The following is a 20,441-nucleotide window of genomic DNA, read 5'->3' on the forward strand; positions in this document are numbered from 1 at the left end:
AGTTTTTCATATAAAAATTTTATTTTTTTTTAGGTTTTGGGTGGATTTTTCAATTTTTTGAGGGTGGTCACGAATTAAAGTCCTTTTCGCTCTAGGACGCATATTTAAGGAGATATGGGCAAAAGAAGTTTTTCATATAAAAATTTCATTTTTTTTAGGTTTTCGGTGGATTTTTCAATTTTTTGAGGGTGGTCACGGATTAAAGTCCTTTTCGCTCTAGGACGCATATTTAAGGAGATATGGGCAAAAGAAGTTTTTCATATAAAAATTTTAATTTTTTTTAGGTTTTGGGTGAATTTTTCAATTTTTTGGGGGTGGTCACGAATTAAAGTCCTTTTCGCTCTAGGACGCACATTTAAGGAGATATGGGCAAAAGAAGTTTTTCATATAAAAATTTCAATTTTTTTTAGGTTTTCGGTGGATTTTTCAATTTTTTGAGGGTGGTCACGGATTAAAGTCCTTTTCGCTCTAGGACGCACATTTAAGGAGATATGGGCAAAAGAAGTTTTTCATATAAAAATTTCATTTTTTTTAGGTTTTCGGTGGATTTTTCAATTTTTTGAGGGTGGTCACGGATTAAAGTCCTTTTCGCTCTAGGACGCATATTTAAGGAGATATGGGCAAAAGAAGTTTTTCATATAAAAATTTTAATTTTTTTAGGTTTTGGGTGGATTTTTCAATTTTTTGAGGGTGGTCACGAATTAAAGTCCTTTTCGCTCTAGGACGCATATTTAAGGAGATATGGGCAAAAGAAGTTTTTCATATAAAAATTTTAATTTTTTTAGGTTTTGGGTGGATTTTTCAATTTTTTGAGGGTGGTCACGGATTAAAGTCCTTTTCGCTCTAGGACGCATATTTAAGGAGATATGGGCAAAAGAAGTTTTTCATATAAAAATTTTAATTTTTTTAGGTTTTGGGTGGATTTTTCAATTTTTTGAGGCTGGTCACGAATTAAAGTCCTTTTCGCTCTAGGACGCATATTTAAGGAGATATGGGCAAAAGAAGTTTTTCATATAAAAATTTTAATTTTTTTTAGGTTTTGGGTGAATTTTTCAATTTTTTGAGGGTGGTCACGAATTAAAGTCCTTTTCGCTCTAGGACGCATATTTAAGAAGATATGGGCAAAAGAAGTTTTTCATATAAAAATTTAATTTTTTTTTAGGTTTTGGGTGAATTTTTCAATTTTTTGGGGGTGGTCACGAATTAAAGTCCTTTTCGCTCTAGGACGCACATTTAAGGAGATATGGGCAAAAGAAGTTTTTCATATAAAAATTTCAATTTTCTTTAGGTTTTCGGTGGATTTTTCAATTTTTTGAGGGTGGTCACGAATTAAAGTCCTTTTCGCTCTAGGACGCATATTTAAGGAGATATGGGCAAAAGAAGTTTTTCATATAAAAATTTCAATTTTTTTAGGTTTTGGGTGGATTTTTAAATTTTTTGGGGGTGGTCACGAATTAAAGTCCTTTTCGCTCTAGGACGCATATTTAAGGAGATATGGGCAAAAGAAGTTTTTCATATAAAAATTTAAATTTTTTTAGGTTTTGGGTGGATTTTTCAATTTTTTGAGGGTGGTCACAAATTAAAGTCCTTTTCGCTCTAGGACGCATATTTAAGGAGATATGGGCAAAAGAAGTTTTTCATATAAAAATTTTAATTTTTTTTTTGGTTTTGGGTGGATTTTTCAATTTTTTGGGGGTGGTCACGAATTAAAGTCCTTTTTGCTCTAGGACGCATATTTAAGGAGATATGGGCAAAAGAAGTTTTTCATATAAAAATTTCAATTTTTTTAGGTTTTGGGTGGATTTTTCAATTTTTTGAGGGTGGTCACGAATTAAAGTCCTTTTCGCTCTAGGACGCATATTTAAGGAGATATGGGCAAAAGAAGTTTTTCATATAAAAATTTTAATTTTTTTAGGTTTTGGGTGGATTTTTCAATTTTTTGAGGGTGGTCACGGATTAAAGTCCTTTTCGCTCTAGGACGCATATTTAAGGAGATATGGGCAAAAGAAGTTTTTCATATAAAAATTTTAATTTTTTTAGGTTTTGGGTGGATTTTTCAATTTTTTGAGGCTGGTCACGAATTAAAGTCCTTTTCGCTCTAGGACGCATATTTAAGGAGATATGGGCAAAAGAAGTTTTTCATATAAAAATTTTAATTTTTTTTAAGTTTTGGGTGAATTTTTCAATTTTTTGAGGGTGGTCACGGATTAAAGTCCTTTTCGCTCTAGGACGCATATTTAAGGAGATATGGGCAAAAGAAGTTTTTCATATAAAAATTTTAATTTTTTTTAGGTTTTCGGTGGATTTTTCAATTTTTTGAGGGTGGTCACGAATTAAAGTCCTTTTCGCTCTAGGACGCATATTTAAGGAGATATGGGCAAAAGAAGTTTTTCATATAAAAATTTCAATTTTTTTAGGTTTTGGGTGGATTCTTTTTTTTTTTTTTTTCTTTCTTTCTTTCTTTATTTGCTTTCCCATGCACAAGACCACTTGAGTCTCATATTTCAGCATGAGAAGTTTAAAATCATAATGTACAATTAAATAAATATAATATAATTACAATATTAGGTTTAATGAAAAAAAAAAATTTATATTTAAAAAATTAATCAAAATAGATCTATAAGCAAATAACCTTAATATTTTATATTGAAAAACTGATTACAGACTGAAAAAAAACACTATTAGAATTTAAGTTTGACAATTGTAAAAAGAGGAGAAAAATAACAACAATTAAAATAAGATTTATAAAATTTATAATTACAGATAATGGATAAAGAATATTAAAATTGAAAATATGAAAAAGAAAAACAAAAACAAAAAATTGAACGAAAATTTATAACAAATAAAAGAAAGTTATAAATAAAAGTACATATTGCATAAAAATAAGGGTACATATTGCATGAAAACGAAAACAAATTTTAAGAATTAAAACTAGCTAGCAAACAGTTTAGAGTAAAATAAAACAAATGCTAAAGAATCTTGTTTAATTATTACTCAAAAACGAGATAACATTTTTCTTAAAGGCATCTGCATTACTTATACATTGGATATTATAAGTAAGTGAGTTCCACAGACGGATGGAGTTAATAAAAAATTGCCACTCAGAGACCAAACAGCTATGACGAAGCAAAATTAATCTTTTTCCTCTATTAAATCTTGAAAAACGCAGGCGTTGAAATAAATGCACCGGGTGACCACTATAAATAATCCTATGCAAGAAAATAAGGACTCTTAACTTAAGTAGATTGTGAAATGTCATGTCATACAAGCATACTGAGAAAGCCGAAACACTGTCATATCTTCGTATACCATATACGTAGCGGGTAATGCTATTGAACGTCCTATTCATTCTCTGCATACTTAGGGCATCGCACTTAGCAAAAAGTTCACATCCGTAAAGCATAATGGACATCAAGAATGACTTGGCTAAGATAACCCTTATTCTTAACGGAGTACAACGTTGTGACTGCCATAGTGTCCGAAGTATTGAATATACACGGCCACACATAGCGGTAATATGGTCAGACCACGTCAGAGTGCTGTTGAACATCACCCCAAGATTTCTGGCACGCTCCACTATCCCAATCGTCTGATTATCTATCCTTATATCAACATTAACTCTAGACCTCACTGTTCGCCCTTTAATCACCAAACACTTAGATTTCATTGGGTTAATAGTAAGACCATTGGCCTGTGCCCACATTGATATCCTCCCAAGATCCTCATTCAATAGAGCCTCACAACTACCAATTGATGATGGTTCGCACCCTATATATAACTGAACATCATCAGCATACATTCGCATCCGACAATGTCTCACCTGCGTAGGTAGATCATTAGAGTATAGGGAGAAGAGCAAGGGTCCTAATATTGAACCTTGCGGAACACCTCTGTTTACCAACCGCACCTGTGATTGCCTGTCCCCAATCCTGACATATTGATACCTATCCGAGAGGTATGATGAAATTAATCTTGCCGACGTGTTTGAAAACCCAAAGAAATTGCGTAATTTAGCACAAAGTAAATCGTGGTCTACGGTGTCAAAAGCTTTAGAATGATCTAAAAGCACTAGCAACACATATTTCCTTTCATCCATAAAGCGCCTGATATCCTCCGACACGTCAACAAGGGCTGTAATACAACTATTCTTCCGTCGAAATCCAGACTGTGAGTCCGTTAACAAGGCATTCGTACGCAAGTACTCATCCATTTGATCCCTCAACACACGCTCAAGTGCCTTTGATAGAAATGGCAGAATCGCTACGGGTCTGTAATCTCCGCCTGTAAATTTTTTGGGGGTGGTCACGAATTAAAGTCCTTTTCGCTCTAGGACGCATATTTAAGGAGATATGGGCAAAAGAAGTTTTTCATATAAAAATTTAAATTTTTTTGGGTTTTGGGTGGATTTTTCAATTTTTTGAGGGTGGTCACAAATTAAAGTCCTTTTCGCTCTAGGACGCATATTTAAGGAGATATGGGCAAAAGAAGTTTTTCATATAAAAATTTGAATTTTTTTTTTTGGTTTTGGGTGGATTTTTCAATTTTTTGGGGGTGGTCACGAATTAAAGTCCTTTTTGCTCTAGGACGCATATTTAAGGAGATATGGGCAAAAGAAGTTTTTCATATAAAAATTTCAATTTTTTTAGGTTTTGGGTGGATTTTTCAATTTTTTGAGGGTGGTCACGAATTAAAGTCCTTTTCGCTCTAGGACGCATATTTAAGGAGATATGGGCAAAAGAAGTTTTTCATATAAAAATTTAATTTTTTTTTAGGTTTTGGGTGGATTTTTCAATTTTTTGAGGGTGGTCACGAATTAAAGTCCTTTTCGCTCTAGGACGAATATTTAAGGAGATATGGGCAAAAGAAGTTTTTCATATAAAAATTTCAATTTTTTAGGTTTTGGGTGGATTTTTCAATTTTTTGGGGGTGGTCACGAATTAAAGTCCTTTTTGCTCTAGGACGCATATTTAAGGAGATATGGGCAAAAGAAGTTTTTCATATAAAAATTTCAATTTTTTTAGGTTTTGGGTGGATTTTTCAATTTTTGGGGGTGGTCACGAATTAAAGTCCTTTTCGCTCTAGGACGCATATTTAAGAAGATATGGGCAAAAGAAGTTTTTCATATAAAAATTTCAATTTTTTTAGGTTTTGGGTGGATTTTTCAATTTTTTGAGGGTGGTCACGAATTAAAGTCCTTTTCGCTCTAGGACGCATATTTAAGGAGATATGGGCAAAAGAAGTTTTTCATATAAAAATTTTATTTTTTTTTAGGTTTTGGGTGGATTTTTCAATTTTTTGAGGGTGGTCACGAATTAAAGTCCTTTTCGCTCTAGGACGCATATTTAAGGAGATATGGGCAAAAGAAGTTTTTCATATAAAAATTTTAATTTTTTTAGGTTTTGGGTGGATTTTTCAATTTTTTGAGGGTGGTCACGGATTAAAGTCCTTTTCGCTCTAGGACGCATATTTAAGGAGATATTGGCAAAAGAAGTTTTTCATATAAAAATTTTAATTTTTTTAGGTTTTGGGTGGATTTTTCAATTTTTTGAGGCTGGTCACGAATTAAACTCCTTTTCGCTCTAGGACGCATATTTAAGGAGATATGGGCAAAAGAAGTTTTTCATATAAAAATTTTAATTTTTTTTAGGTTTTGGGTGAATTTTTAAATTTTTTGGGGGTGGTCACGAATTAAAGTCCTTTTCGCTCTAGGACGCACATTTAAGGAGATATGGGCAAAAGAAGTTTTTCATATAAAAATTTCAATTTTTTTTAGGTTTTCGGTGGATTTTTCAATTTTTGGATTTTTCAATTTTTTGAGGGTGGTCACGAATTAAAGTCCTTTTCGCTCTAGGACGCATATTTAAGGAGATATGGGCAAAAGAAGTTTTTCATATAAAAATTTTATTTTTTTTAGGTTTTGGGTGGATTTTTCAATTTTTTGAGGGTGGTCACAGATTAAAGTCCTTTTCGCTCTAGGACGCATATTTAAGGAGATATGGGCAAAAGAAGTTTTTCATACAAAAATTTTAATTTTTTTAGGTTTTGGGTGGATTTTTCAATTTTTTGAGGCTGGTCACGAATTAAAGTCCTTTTCGCTCTAGGACGCATATTTAAGGAGATATGGGCAAAAGAAGTTTTTCATATAAAAATTTTAATTTTTTTTAGGTTTTGGGTGAATTTTTCAATTTTTTGAGGGTGGTCACGAATTAAAGTCCTTTTCGCTCTAGGACGCATATTTAAGAAGATATGGGCAAAAGAAGTTTTTCATATAAAAATTTAATTTTTTTTAGGTTTTGGGTGAATTTTTCAATTTTTTGGGGGTGGTCACGAATTAAAGTCCTTTTCGCTCTAGGACGCACATTTAAGGAGATATGGGCAAAAGAAGTTTTTCATATAAAAATTTCAATTTTTTTTTAGGTTTTCGGTGGATTTTTCAATTTTTTGAGGGTGGTCACGAATTAAAGTCCTTTTCGCTCTAGGACGCATATTTAAGGAGATATGGGCAAAAGAAGTTTTTCATATAAAAATTTCAATTTTTTTAGGTTTTGGGTGGATTTTTAAATTTTTTGGGGGTGGTCACGAATTAAAGTCCTTTTCGCTCTAGGACGCATATTTAAGGAGATATGGGCAAAAGAAGTTTTTCATATAAAAATTTAAATTTTTTTAGGTTTTGGGTGGATTTTTCAATTTTTTGAGGGTGGTCACAAATTAAAGTCCTTTTCGCTCTAGGACGCATATTTAAGGAGATATGGGCAAAAGAAGTTTTTCATATAAAAATTTTAATTTTTTTTTTGGTTTTGGGTGGATTTTTCAATTTTTTGGGGGTGGTCACGAATTAAAGTCCTTTTTGCTCTAGGACGCATATTTAAGGAGAGAGATATGGGCAAAAGAAGTTTTTCATATAAAAATTTAAATTTTTTTAGGTTTTGGGTGGATTTTTCAATTTTTTGAGGGTGGTCACAAATTAAAGTCCTTTTCGCTCTAGGACGCATATTTAAGGAGATATGGGCAAAAGAAGTTTTTCATATAAAAATTTTAATTTTTTTTTTGGTTTTGGGTGGATTTTTCAATTTTTTGGGGGTGGTCACGAATTAAAGTCCTTTTTGCTCTAGGACGCATATTTAAGGAGAGAGATATGGGCAAAAGAAGTTTTTCATATAAAAAATTCAATTTTTTTAGGTTTTGGGTGGATTTTTCAATTTTTTGAGGGTGGTCACGAATTAAAGTCCTTTTCGCTCTAGGACGCATATTTAAGGAGATATGGGCAAAAGAAGTTTTTCATATAAAAATTTAATTTTTTTTTAGGTTTTGGGTGGATTTTTCAATTTTTTGAGGGTGGTCACGAATTAAAGTCCTTTTCGCTCTAGGACGAATATTTAAGGAGATATGGGCAAAAGAAGTTTTTCATATAAAAATTTTAATTTTTTTAGGTTTTGGGTGGATTTTTCAATTTTTTGAGGGTGGTCACGGATTAAAGTCCTTTTCGCTCTAGGACGCATATTTAAGGAGATATGGGCAAAAGAAGTTTTTCATATAAAAATTTTAATTTTTTTAGGTTTTGGGTGGATTTTTCAATTTTTTGAGGCTGGTCACGAATTAAAGTCCTTTTCGCTCTAGGACGCATATTTAAGGAGATATGGGCAAAAGAAGTTTTTCATATAAAAATTTTAATTTTTTTTTAGGTTTTGGGTGAATTTTTCAATTTTTTGAGGGTGGTCACGAATTAAAGTCCTTTTCGCTCTAGGACGCATATTTAAGGAGATATGGGCAAAAGAAGTTTTTCATATAAAAATATCAATTTTTTTAGGTTTTGGGTGGATTTTTCAATTTTTTGAGGGTGGTCACGAATTAAAGTCCTTTACGCTCTAGGACGCATATTTAAGGAGATATGGGCAAAAGAAGTTTTTCATATAAAAATTTAATTTTTTTTTTGGTTTTGGGTGGATTTTTCAATTTTTTGGGGGTGGTCACGAATTAAAGTCCTTTTCGCTCTAGGACGCATATTTAAGGAGATATGGGCAAAAGAAGTTTTTCATATAAAAATTTCAATTTTTTAGGTTTTGGGTGGATTTTTCAATTTTTTGGGGGTGGTCACGAATTAAAGTCCTTTTTGCTCTAGGACGCATATTTAAGGAGATATGGGCAAAAGAAGTTTTTCATATAAAAATTTCAATTTTTTTAGGTTTTGGGTGGATTTTTCAATTTTTGGGGGGTGGTCACGAATTAAAGTCCTTTTCGCTCTAGGACGCATATTTAAGAAGATATGGGCAAAAGAAGTTTTTCATATAAAAATTTCAATTTTTTTAGGTTTTGGGTGGATTTTTCAATTTTTTGAGGGTGGTCACGAATTAAAGTCCTTTTCGCTCTAGGACGCATATTTAAGGAGATATGGGCAAAAGAAGTTTTTCATATAAAAATTTTATTTTTTTTTAGGTTTTGGGTGGATTTTTCAATTTTTTGAGGGTGGTCACGAATTAAAGTCCTTTTCGCTCTAGGACGCATATTTAAGGAGATATGGGCAAAAGAAGTTTTTCATATAAAAATTTTAATTTTTTTAGGTTTTGGGTGGATTTTTCAATTTTTTGAGGGTGGTCACGGATTAAAGTCCTTTTCGCTCTAGGACGCATATTTAAGGAGATATTGGCAAAAGAAGTTTTTCATATAAAAATTTTAATTTTTTTAGGTTTTGGGTGGATTTTTCAATTTTTTGAGGCTGGTCACGAATTAAACTCCTTTTCGCTCTAGGACGCATATTTAAGGAGATATGGGCAAAAGAAGTTTTTCATATAAAAATTTTAATTTTTTTTAGGTTTTGGGTGAATTTTTCAATTTTTTGAGGGTGGTCACGAATTAAAGTCCTTTTCGCTCTAGGACGCATATTTAAGGAGATATGGGCAAAAGAAGTTTTTCATATAAAAATTTAATTTTTTTTAGGTTTTGGGTGGATTTTTAAATTTTTTGGGGGTGGTCACGAATTAAAGTCCTTTTCGCTCTAGGACGCACATTTAAGGAGATATGGGCAAAAGAAGTTTTTCATATAAAAATTTCAATTTTTTTTAGGTTTTCGGTGGATTTTTCAATTTTTTGAGGGTGGCCACGGATTAAAGTCCTTTTCGCTCTAGGACGCATATTTAAGGAGATATGGGAAAAAAAAGTTTTTCATATAAAAATTTTAATTTTTTTAGGTTTTGGGTGGATTTTTCAATTTTTTGAGGGTGGTCACGAATTAAAGTCCTTTTCGCTCTAGGACGCATATTTAAGGAGATATGGGCAAAAGAAGTTTTTCATATAAAAATTTAATTTTTTTTAGGTTTTGGGTGAATTTTTCAATTTTTTGGGGGTGGTCACGAATTAAAGTCCTTTTCGCTCTAGGACGCACATTTAAGGAGATATGGGCAAAAGAAGTTTTTCATATAAAAATTTCAATTTTTTTAGGTTTTGGGTGGATTTTTAAATTTTTTGGGGGTGGTCACGAATTAAAGTCCTTTTCGCTCTAGGACGCATATTTAAGGAGATATGGGCAAAAGAAGTTTTTCATATAAAAATTTAAATTTTTTTAGGTTTTGGGTGGATTTTTCAATTTTTTGAGGGTGGTCACAAATTAAAGTCCTTTTCGCTCTAGGACGCATATTTAAGGAGATATGGGAAAAAGAAGTTTTTCATATAAAAATTTCAATTTTTTAGGTTTTGGGTGGATTTTTCAATTTTTTGGGGGTGGTCACGAATTAAAGTCCTTTTTGCTCTAGGACGCATATTTAAGGAGATATGGGCAAAAGATGTTTTTCATATAAAAATTTCAATTTTTTTAGGTTTTGGGTGGATTTTTAAATTTTTTGAGGGTGGTCACGAATTAAAGTCCTTTTCGCTCTAGGACGCATATTTAAGGAGATATGGGCAAAAGAAGTTTTTCATATAAAAATTTAATTTTTTTTTAGGTTTTGGGTGGATTTTTAAATTTTTTGAGGGTGGTCACGAATTAAAGTCCTTTTCGCTCTAGGACGAATATTTAAGGAGATATGGGCAAAAGAAGTTTTTCATATAAAAATTTAAATTTTTTTAGGTTTTGGGTGGATTTTTCAATTTTTTGAGGGTGGTCACGGATTAAAGTCCTTTTCGCTCTAGGACGCATATTTAAGGAGATATAGGCAAAAGAAGTTTTTCATATAAAAATTTTAATTTTTTTAGGTTTTGGGTGGATTTTTCAATTTTTTGAGGCTGGTCACGAATTAAAGTCCTTTTCGCTCTAGGACGCATATTTAAGGAGATATGGGCAAAAGAAGTTTTTCATATAAAAATTTTAATTTTTTTTAGGTTTTGGGTGAATTTTTCAATTTTTTGAGGGTGGTCACGAATTAAAGTCCTTTTCGCTCTAGGACGCATATTTAAGGAGATATGGGCAAAAGAAGTTTTTCATATAAAAATTTCAATTTTTTTAGGTTTTGGGTGGATTTTTCAATTTTTTGAGGGTGGTCACGAATTAAAGTCCTTTACGCTCTAGGACGCATATTTAAGGAGATATGGGCAAAAGAAGTTTTTCATATAAAAATTTAATTTTTTTTAGGTTTTGGGTGGATTTTTCAATTTTTTGGGGGTGGTCACGAATTAAAGTCCTTTTCGCTCTAGGACGCATATTTAAGGAGATATGGGCAAAAGAAGTTTTTCATATAAAAATTTCAATTTTTTAGGTTTTGGGTGGATTTTTCAATTTTTTGGGGGTGGTCACGAATTAAAGTGCTTTTTGCTCTAGGACGCATATTTAAGGAGATATGGGCAAAAGAAGTTTTTCATATAAAAATTTCAATTTTTTTAGGTTTTGGGTGGATTTTTCAATTTTTGGGGGTGGTCACGAATTAAAGTCCTTTTCGCTCTAGGACGCATATTTAAGAAGATATGGGCAAAAGAAGTTTTTCATATAAAAATTTTATTTTTTTTTAGGTTTTGGGTGGATTTTTCAATTTTTTGAGGGTGGTCACGAATTAAAGTCCTTTTCGCTCTAGGACGCATATTTAAGGAGATATGGGCAAAAGAAGTTTTTCATATAAAAATTTTATTTTTTTTTAGGTTTTGGGTGGATTTTTCAATTTTTTGAGGGTGGTCACGAATTAAAGTCCTTTTCGCTCTAGGACGCATATTTAAGGAGATATGGGCAAAAGAAGTTTTTCATATAAAAATTTTAATTTTTTTAGGTTTTGGGTGGATTTTTCAATTTTTTGAGGCTGGTCACGAATTAAACTCCTTTTCGCTCTAGGACGCATATTTAAGGAGATATTGGCAAAAGAAGTTTTTCATATAAAAATTTTAATTTTTTTTAGGTTTTGGGTGAATTTTTCAATTTTTTGAGGGTGGTCACGAATTAAAGTCCTTTTCGCTCTAGGACGCATATTTAAGGAGATATGGGCAAAAGAAGTTTTTCATATAAAAATTTAATTTTTTTTAGGTTTTGGGTGGATTTTTCAATTTTTTGGGGGTGGTCACGAATTAAAGTCCTTTTCGCTCTAGGACGCACATTTAAGGAGATATGGGCAAAAGAAGTTTTTCATATAAAAATTTCAATTTTTTTTAGGTTTTCGGTGGATTTTTCAATTTTTTGAGGGTGGTCACGGATTAAAGTCCTTTTCGCTCTAGGACGCATATTTAAGGAGATATGGGCAAAAGAAGTTTTTCATATAAAAATTTTAATTTTTTTAGGTTTTGGGTGGATTTTTCAATTTTTTGAGGGTGGTCACGAATTAAAGTCCTTTTCGCTCTAGGACGCATATTTAAGGAGATATGGGCAAAAGAAGTTTTTCATATAAAAATTTTAATTTTTTTAGGTTTTGGGTGGATTTTTCAATTTTTTGAGGGTGGTCACGGATTAAAGTCCTTTTCGCTCTAGGACGCATATTTAAGGAGATATGGGCAAAAGAAGTTTTTCATATAAAAATTTTAATTTTTTTAGGTTTTGGGTGGATTTTTCAATTTTTTGAGGCTGGTCACGAATTAAAGTCCTTTTCGCTCTAGGACGCATATTTAAGGAGATATGGGCAAAAGAAGTTTTCCATATAAAAATTTTAATTTTTTTTAGGTTTTGGGTGAATTTTTCAATTTTTTGAGGGTGGTCACGAATTAAAGTCCTTTTCGCTCTAAGACGCAGATTTAAGGAGATATGGGCAAAAGAAGTTTTTCATATAAAAATTTAATTTTTTTTAGGTTTTGGGTGAATTTTTCAATTTTTTGGGGGTGGTCACGAATTAAAGTCCTTTTCGCTCTAGGACGCACATTTAAGGAGATATGGGCAAAAGAAGTTTTTCATATAAAAATTTCAATTTTTTTTAGGTTTTCGGTGGATTTTTCAATTTTTTGAGGGTGGTCACGAATTAAAGTCCTTTTCGCTCTAGGACGCATATTTAAGGAGATATGGGCAAAAGAAGTTTTTCATATAAAAATTTCAATTTTTTTAGGTTTTGGGTGGATTTTTAAATTTTTTGGGGGTGGTCACGAATTAAAGTCCTTTTCGCTCTAGGACGCATATTTAAGGAGATATGGGCAAAAGAAGTTTTTCATATAAAAATTTAAATTTTTTTAGGTTTTGGGTGGATTTTTCAATTTTTTGAGGGTGGTCACAAATTAAAGTCCTTTTCGCTCTAGGACGCATATTTAAGGAGATATGGGAAAAAGAAGTTTTTCATATAAAAATTTCAATTTTTTTAGGTTTTGGGTGGATTTTTCAATTTTTTGAGGGTGGTCACGAATTAAAGTCCTTTTCGCTCTAGGACGCATATTTAAGGAGATATGGGCAAAAGAAGTTTTTCATATAAAAATTTAAATTTTTTTAGGTTTTGGGTGGATTTTTCAATTTTTTGAGGGTGGTCACGGATTAAAGTCCTTTTCGCTCTAGGACGCATATTTAAGGAGATATGGGCAAAAGAAGTTTTTCATATAAAAATTTTAATTTTTTTAGGTTTTGGGTGGATTTTTCAATTTTTTGAGGCTGGTCACGAATTAAAGTCCTTTTCGCTCTAGGACGCATATTTAAGGAGATATGGGCAAAAGAAGTTTTTCATATAAAAATTTCAATTTTTTTAGGTTTTGGGTGGTTTTTCAATTTTTTGAGGGTGGTCACGAATTAAAGTCCTTTACGCTCTAGGACGCATATTTAAGGAGATATGGGCAAAAGAAGTTTTTCATATAAAAATTTAATTTTTTTTAGGTTTTGGGTGGATTTTTCAATTTTTTGGGGGTGGTCACGAATTAAAGTCCTTTTCGCTCTAGGACGCATATTTAAGGAGATATGGGCAAAAGAAGTTTTTCATATAAAAATTTCAATTTTTTAGGTTTTGGGTGGATTTTTCAATTTTTTGGGGGTGGTCACGAATTAAAGTCCTTTTTGCTCTAGGACGCATATTTAAGGAGATATGGGCAAAAGAAGTTTTTCATATAAAAATTTCAATTTTTTTAGGTTTTGGGTGGATTTTTCAATTTTTCGGGGTGGTCACGAATTAAAGTCCTTTTCGCTCTAGGACGCATATTTAAGAAGATATGGGCAAAAGAAGTTTTTCATATAAAAATTTCAATTTTTTTAGGTTTTGGGTGGATTTTTCAATTTTTTGAGGGTGGTCACGAATTAAAGTCCTTTTCGCTCTAGGACGCATATTTAAGGAGATATGGGCAAAAGAAGTTTTTCATATAAAAATTTTATTTTTTTTTAGGTTTTGGGTGGATTTTTCAATTTTTTGAGGGTGGTCACGAATTAAAGTCCTTTTCGCTCTAGGACGCATATTTAAGGAGATATGGGCAAAAGAAGTTTTTCATATAAAAATTTTAATTTTTTTAGGAGTAAGAAGTTTTTCATATAAAAATTTTAATTTTTTTAGGTTTTGGGTGGATTTTTCAATTTTTTGAGGGTGGTCACGGATTAAAGTCCTTTTCGCTCTAGGACGCATATTTAAGGAGATATTGGCAAAAGAAGTTTTTCATATAAAAATTTTAATTTTTTTAGGTTTTGGGTGGATTTTTCAATTTTTTGAGGCTGGTCACGAATTAAACTCCTTTTCGCTCTAGGACGCATATTTAAGGAGATATGGGCAAAAGAAGTTTTTCATATAAAAATTTTAATTTTTTTTAGGTTTTGGGTGAATTTTTCAATTTTTTGAGGGTGGTCACGAATTAAAGTCCTTTTCGCTCTAGGACGCATATTTAAGGAGATATGGGCAAAAGAAGTTTTTCATATAAAAATTTAATTTTTTTTAGGTTTTGGGTGGATTTTTCAATTTTTTGGGGGTGGTCACGAATTAAAGTCCTTTTCGCTCTAGGACGCACATTTAAGGAGATATGGGCAAAAGAAGTTTTTCATATAAAAATTTCAATTTTTTTTAGGTTTTCGGTGGATTTTTCAATTTTTTGGGGGTGGTCACGGATTAAAGTCCTTTTCGCTCTAGGACGCATATTTAAGGAGATATGGGCAAAAGAAGTTTTTCATATAAAAATTTAAATTTTTTTAGGTTTTGGGTGGATTTTTCAATTTTTTGAGGGTGGTCACAAATTAAAGTCCTTTTCTCTCTAGGACGCATATTTAAGGAGATATGGGAAAAAGAAGTTTTTCATATAAAAATTTAAATTTTTTAGGTTTTGGGTGGATTTTTCAATTTTTTGGGGGTGGTCACGAATTAAAGTCCTTTTTGCTCTAGGACGCATATTTAAGGAGATATGGGCAAAAGAAGTTTTTCATATAAAAATTTCAATTTTTTTAGGTTTTGGGTGGATTTTTCAATTTTTTGAGGCTGGTCACGAATTAAAGTCCTTTTCGCTCTAGGACGCATATTTAAGGAGATATGGGCAAAAGAAGTTTTTCATATAAAAATTTATTTTTTTTTTAGGTTTTGGGTGGATTTTTCAATTTTTTGAGGGTGGTCACGAATTAAAGTCCTTTTCGCTCTAGGACGCATATTTAAGGAGATATGGGCAAAAGAAGTTTTTCATATAAAAATTTCAATTTTTTTAGGTTTTGGGTGGATTTTTCAATTTTTTGAGTGTGGTCACGAATTAAAGTCCTTTACGCTCTAGGACGCATATTTAAGGAGATATGGGCAAAAGAAGTTTTTCATATAAAAATTTATTTTTTTTTAGGTTTTGGGTGGATTTTTCAATTTTTTGGGGGTGGTCACGAATTAAAGTCCTTTTCGCTCTAGGACGCATATTTAAGGAGATATGGGCAAAAGAAGTTTTTCATATAAAAATTTCAATTTTTTAGGTTTTGGGTGGATTTTTCAATTTTTTGGGGGTGGTCACGAATTAAAGTCCTTTTTGCTCTAGGACGCATATTTAAGGAGATATGGGCAAAAGAAGTTTTTCATATAAAAATTTCAATTTTTTTAGGTTTTGGGTGGATTTTTCAATTTTTGGGGGTGGTCACGAATTAAAGTCCTTTTCGCTCTAGGACGCATATTTAAGAAGATATGGGCAAAAGAAGTTTTTCATATAAAAATTTCAATTTTTTTAGGTTTTGGGTGGATTTTTCAATTTTTTGAGGGTGGTCACGAATTAAAGTCCTTTTCGCTCTAGGACGCATATTTAAGGAGATATGGGCAAAAGAAGTTTTTCATATAAAAATTTTATTTTTTTTTAGGTTTTGGGTGGATTTTTCAATTTTTTGAGGGTGGTCACGAATTAAAGTCCTTTTCGCTCTAGGACGCATATTTAAGGAGATATGGGCAAAAGAAGTTTTTCATATAAAAATTTTAATTTTTTTAGGTTTTGGGTGGATTTTTCAATTTTTTGAGGGTGGTCACGGATTAAAGTCCTTTTCGCTCTAGGACGCATATTTAAGGAGATATTGGCAAAAGAAGTTTTTCATATAAAAATTTTAATTTTTTTAGGTTTTGGGTGGATTTTTCAATTTTTTGAGGGTGGTCACGAATTAAAGTCCTTTTCGCTCTAGGACGCATATTTAAGGAGATATGGGCAAAAGAAGTTTTTCATATAAAAATTTTAATTTTTTTTAGGTTTTGGGTGAATTTTTCAATTTTTTGAGGGTGGTCACGAATTAAAGTCCTTTTCGCTCTAGGACGCATATTTAAGGAGATATGGGCAAAAGAAGTTTTTCATATAAAAATTTCAATTTTTTTTAGGTTTTCGGTGGATTTTTCAATTTTTTGGGGGTGGTCACGAATTAAAGTCCTTTTCGCTCTTGGACGCACATTTAAGGAGATATGGGCAAAAGAAGTTTTTCATATAAAAATTTCAATTTTTTTAGGTTTTCGGTGGATTTTTCAATTTTTTGAGGGTGGTCACGGATTAAAGTCCTTTTCGCTCTAGGACGCATATTTAAGGAGATATGGGCAAAAGAAGTTTTTCATATAAAAATTTGAATTTTTTTAGGTTTTGGGTGGATTTTTCAATTTTTTGAGGGTGGTCACGAATTAAAGTCCTTTTCGCTCTAGGACGTATATTTAAGGAGATATGGGCAAAAGAAGTTTTTCATATAAAAATTTTAATTTTTTTAGGTTTTGGGTGGATTTTTTAATTTTTTGAGGGTGGTCACGGATTAAAGTCCTTTTCGCTCTAGGACGCATATTTAAGGAGATATGGGCAAAAGAAGTTTTTCATATAAAAATTTCAATTTTTTTAGGTTTTGGGTGGATTTTTCAATTTTTTGAGGCTGGTCACGAATTACAGTCCTTTTCGCTCTAGGACGCATATTTAAGGAGATATGGGCAAAAGAAGTTTTTCATATAAACATTTTAATTTTTTTTAGGTTTTGGGTGAATTTTTCAATTTTTTGAGGGTGGTCACGAATTAAAGTCCTTTTCGCTCTAGGACGCATATTTAAGGAGATATGGGCAAAAGAAGTTTTTCATATAAAAATTTAATTTTTTTTAGGTTTTGGGTGAATTTTTCAATTTTTTGGGGGTGGTCACGAATTAAAGTCCTTTTCGCTCTAGGACGCACATTTAAGGAGATATGGGCAAAAGAAGTTTTTCATATAAAAATTTCAATTTTTTTTAGGTTTTCGGTGGATTTTTCAATTTTTTGAGGGTGGTCACGAATTAAAGTCCTTTTCGCTCTAGGACGCATATTTAAGGAGATATGGGCAAAAGAAGTTTTTCATATAAAAATTTCAATTTTTTTAGGTTTCGGGTGGATTTTTAAATTTTTTGGGGGTGGTCACGAATTAAAGTCCTTTTCGCTCTAGGACGCATATTTAAGGAGATATGGGCAAAAGAAGTTTTTCATATAAAAATTTAAATTTTTTTAGGTTTTGGGTGGATTTTTCAATTTTTTGAGGGTGGTCACAAATAAAAGTCCTTTTCGCTCTAGGACGCATATTTAAGGAGATATGGGAAAAAGAAGTTTTTCATATAAAAATTTCAATTTTTTAGGTTTTGGGTGGATTTTTCAATTTTTTGGGGGTGGTCACGAATTAAAGTCCTTTTTGCTCTAGGACGCATATTTAAGGAGATATGGGCAAAAGAAGTTTTTCATATAAAAATTTAATTTTTTTTTAGGTTTTGGGTGGATTTTTCAATTTTTTGAGGGTGGTCACGAATTAAAGTCCTTTTCGCTCTAGGACGAATATTTAAGGAGATATGGGCAAAAGAAGTTTTTCATATAAAAATTTTAATTTTTTTAGGTTTTGGGTGGATTTTTCAATTTTTTGAGGGTGGTCACGGATTAAAGTCCTTTTCGCTCTAGGACGCATATTTAAGGAGATATGGGCAAAAGAAGTTTTTCATATAAAAATTTTTATTTTTTTAGGTTTTGGGTGGATTTTTCAATTTTTTGAGGCTGGTCACGAATTAAAGTCCTTTTCGCTCTAGGACGCATATTTAAGGAGATATGGGCAAAAGAAGTTTTTCATATAAAAATTTTAATTTTTTTTAGGTTTTGGGTGAATTTTTCAATTTTTTGAGGGTGGTCACGAATTAAAGTCCTTTTCGCTCTAGGACGCATATTTAAGGAGATATGGGCAAAATAAGTTTTTCATATAAAAATTTCAATTTTTTTAGGTTTTGGGTGGATTTTTCAATTTTTTGAGGGTGGTCACGAATTAAAGTCCTTTACGCTCTAGGACGCATATTTAAGGAGATATGGGCAAAAGAAGTTTTTCATATAAAAATTTAATTTTTTTTAGGTTTTGGGTGGATTTTTCAATTTTTTGGGGGTGGTCACGAATTAAAGTCCTTTTCGCTCTAGGACGCATATTTAAGGAGATATGGGCAAAAGAAGTTTTTCATATAAAAATTTCAATTTTTTAGGTTTTGGTTGGATTTTTCAATTTTTTGGGGGTGGTCACGAATTAAAGTCCTTTTTGCTCTAGGACGCATATTTAAGGAGATATGGGCAAAAGAAGTTTTTCATATAAAAATTTCAATTTTTTTAGGTTTTGGGTGGATTTTTCAATTTTTGGGGGTGGTCACGAATTAAAGTCCTTTTCGCTCTAGGACGCATATTTAAGAAGATATGGGCAAAAGAAGTTTTTCATATAAAAATTTCAATTTTTTTAGGTTTTGGGTGGATTTTTCAATTTTTTGAGGTGGTCACGAATTAAAGTCCTTTTCGCTCTAGGACGCATATTTAAGGAGATATGGGCAAAAGAAGTTTTTCATATAAAAATTTTATTTTTTTTTTAGGTTTTGGGTGGATTTTTCAATTTTTTGAGGGTGGTCACGAATTAAAGTCCTTTTCGCTCTAGGACGCATATTTAAGGAGATATGGGCAAAAGAAGTTTTTCATATAAAAATTTTAATTTTTTTAGGTTTTGGGTGGATTTTTCAATTTTTTGAGGGTGGTCACGGATTAAAGTCCTTTTCGCTCTAGGACGCATATTTAAGGAGATATTGGCAAAAGAAGTTTTTCATATAAAAATTTAATTTTTTTTAGGTTTTGGGTGGATTTTTCAATTTTTTGAGGCTGGTCACGAATTAAACTCCTTTTCTCTCTAGGACGCATATTTAAGGAGATATGGGCAAAAGAAGTTTTTCATATAAAAATTTTAATTTTTTTTAGGTTTTGGGTGAATTTTTCAATTTTTTGAGGGTGGTCACGAATTAAAGTCCTTTTCGCTCTAGGACGCATATTTAAGGAGATATGGGCAAAAGAAGTTTTTCATATAAAAATTTTAATTTTTTTAGGTTTTGGGTGGATTTTTCAATTTTTTGAGGGTGGTCACGGATTAAAGTCCTTTTCGCTCTAGGACGCATATTTAAGGAGATATGGGCAAAAGAAGTTTTTCATATAAAAATTTTAATTTTTTTAGGTTTTGGGTGGATTTTTCAATTTTTTGAGGCTGGTCACGAATTAAAGTCCTTTTCGCTCTAGGACGCATATTTAAGGAGATATGGGCAAAAGAAGTTTTTCATATAAAAATTTTAATTTTTTTTAGGTTTTGGGTGAATTTTTCAATTTTTTGAGGGTGGTCACGAATTAAAGTCCTTTTCGCTCTAGGACGCATATTTAAGGAGATATGGGCAAAAGAAGTTTTTCATATAAAAATTTAATTTTTTTTAGGTTTTGGGTGAATTTTTCAATTTTTTGGGGGTGGTCACGAATTAAAGTCCTTTTCGCTCTAGGACGCACATTTAAGGAGATATGGGCAAAAGAAGTTTTTCATATAAAAATTTCAATTTTTTTTAGGTTTTCGGTGGATTTTTCAATTTTTTGAGGGTGGTCACGAATTAAAGTCCTTTTCGCTCTAGGACGCATATTTAAGGAGATATGGGCAAAAGAAGTTTTTCATATAAAAATTTCAATTTTTTTAGGTTTTGGGTGGATTTTTAAATTTTTTGGGGGTGGTCACGAATTAAAGTCCTTTTCGCTCTAGGACGCATATTTAAGGAGATATGGGCAAAAGAAGTTTTTCATATAAAAATTTAAATTTTTTTAGGTTTTGGGTGGATTTTTCAATTTTTTGAGGGTGGTCACAAATTAAAGTCCTTTTCGCTCTAGGACGCATATTTAAGGAGATATGGGAAAAAGAAGTTTTTCATATAAAAATTTCAATTTTTTAGGTTTTGGGTGGATTTTTCAATTTTTTGGGGGTGGTCACGAATTAAAGTCCTTTTCGCTCTAGGACGCATATTTAAGGAGATATGGGCAAAAGAAGTTTTTCATATAAAAATTTCAATTTTTTTAGGTTTTGGGTGGATTTTTCAATTTTTTGAGGGTGGTCACGAATTAAAGTCCTTTTCGCTCTAGGACGCATATTTAAGGAGATATGGGCAAAAGAAGTTTTTCATATAAAAATTTAATTTTTTTTTTAGGTTTTGGGTGGATTTTTCAATTTTTTGAGGGTGGTCACGAATTAAAGTCCTTTTGCTCTAGGACGAATATTTAAGGAGATATGGGCAAAAGAAGTTTTTCATATAAAAATTTTAATTTTTTTAGGTTTTGGGTGGATTTTTCAATTTTTTGAGGGTGGTCACGGATTAAAGTCCTTTTCGCTCTAGGACGCATATTTAAGGAGA

Source organism: Haematobia irritans, chromosome 1, assembly GCF_050003625.1.
Source record: "Haematobia irritans isolate KBUSLIRL chromosome 1, ASM5000362v1, whole genome shotgun sequence".
Lineage (NCBI taxonomy): Eukaryota > Metazoa > Arthropoda > Insecta > Diptera > Muscidae > Haematobia > Haematobia irritans.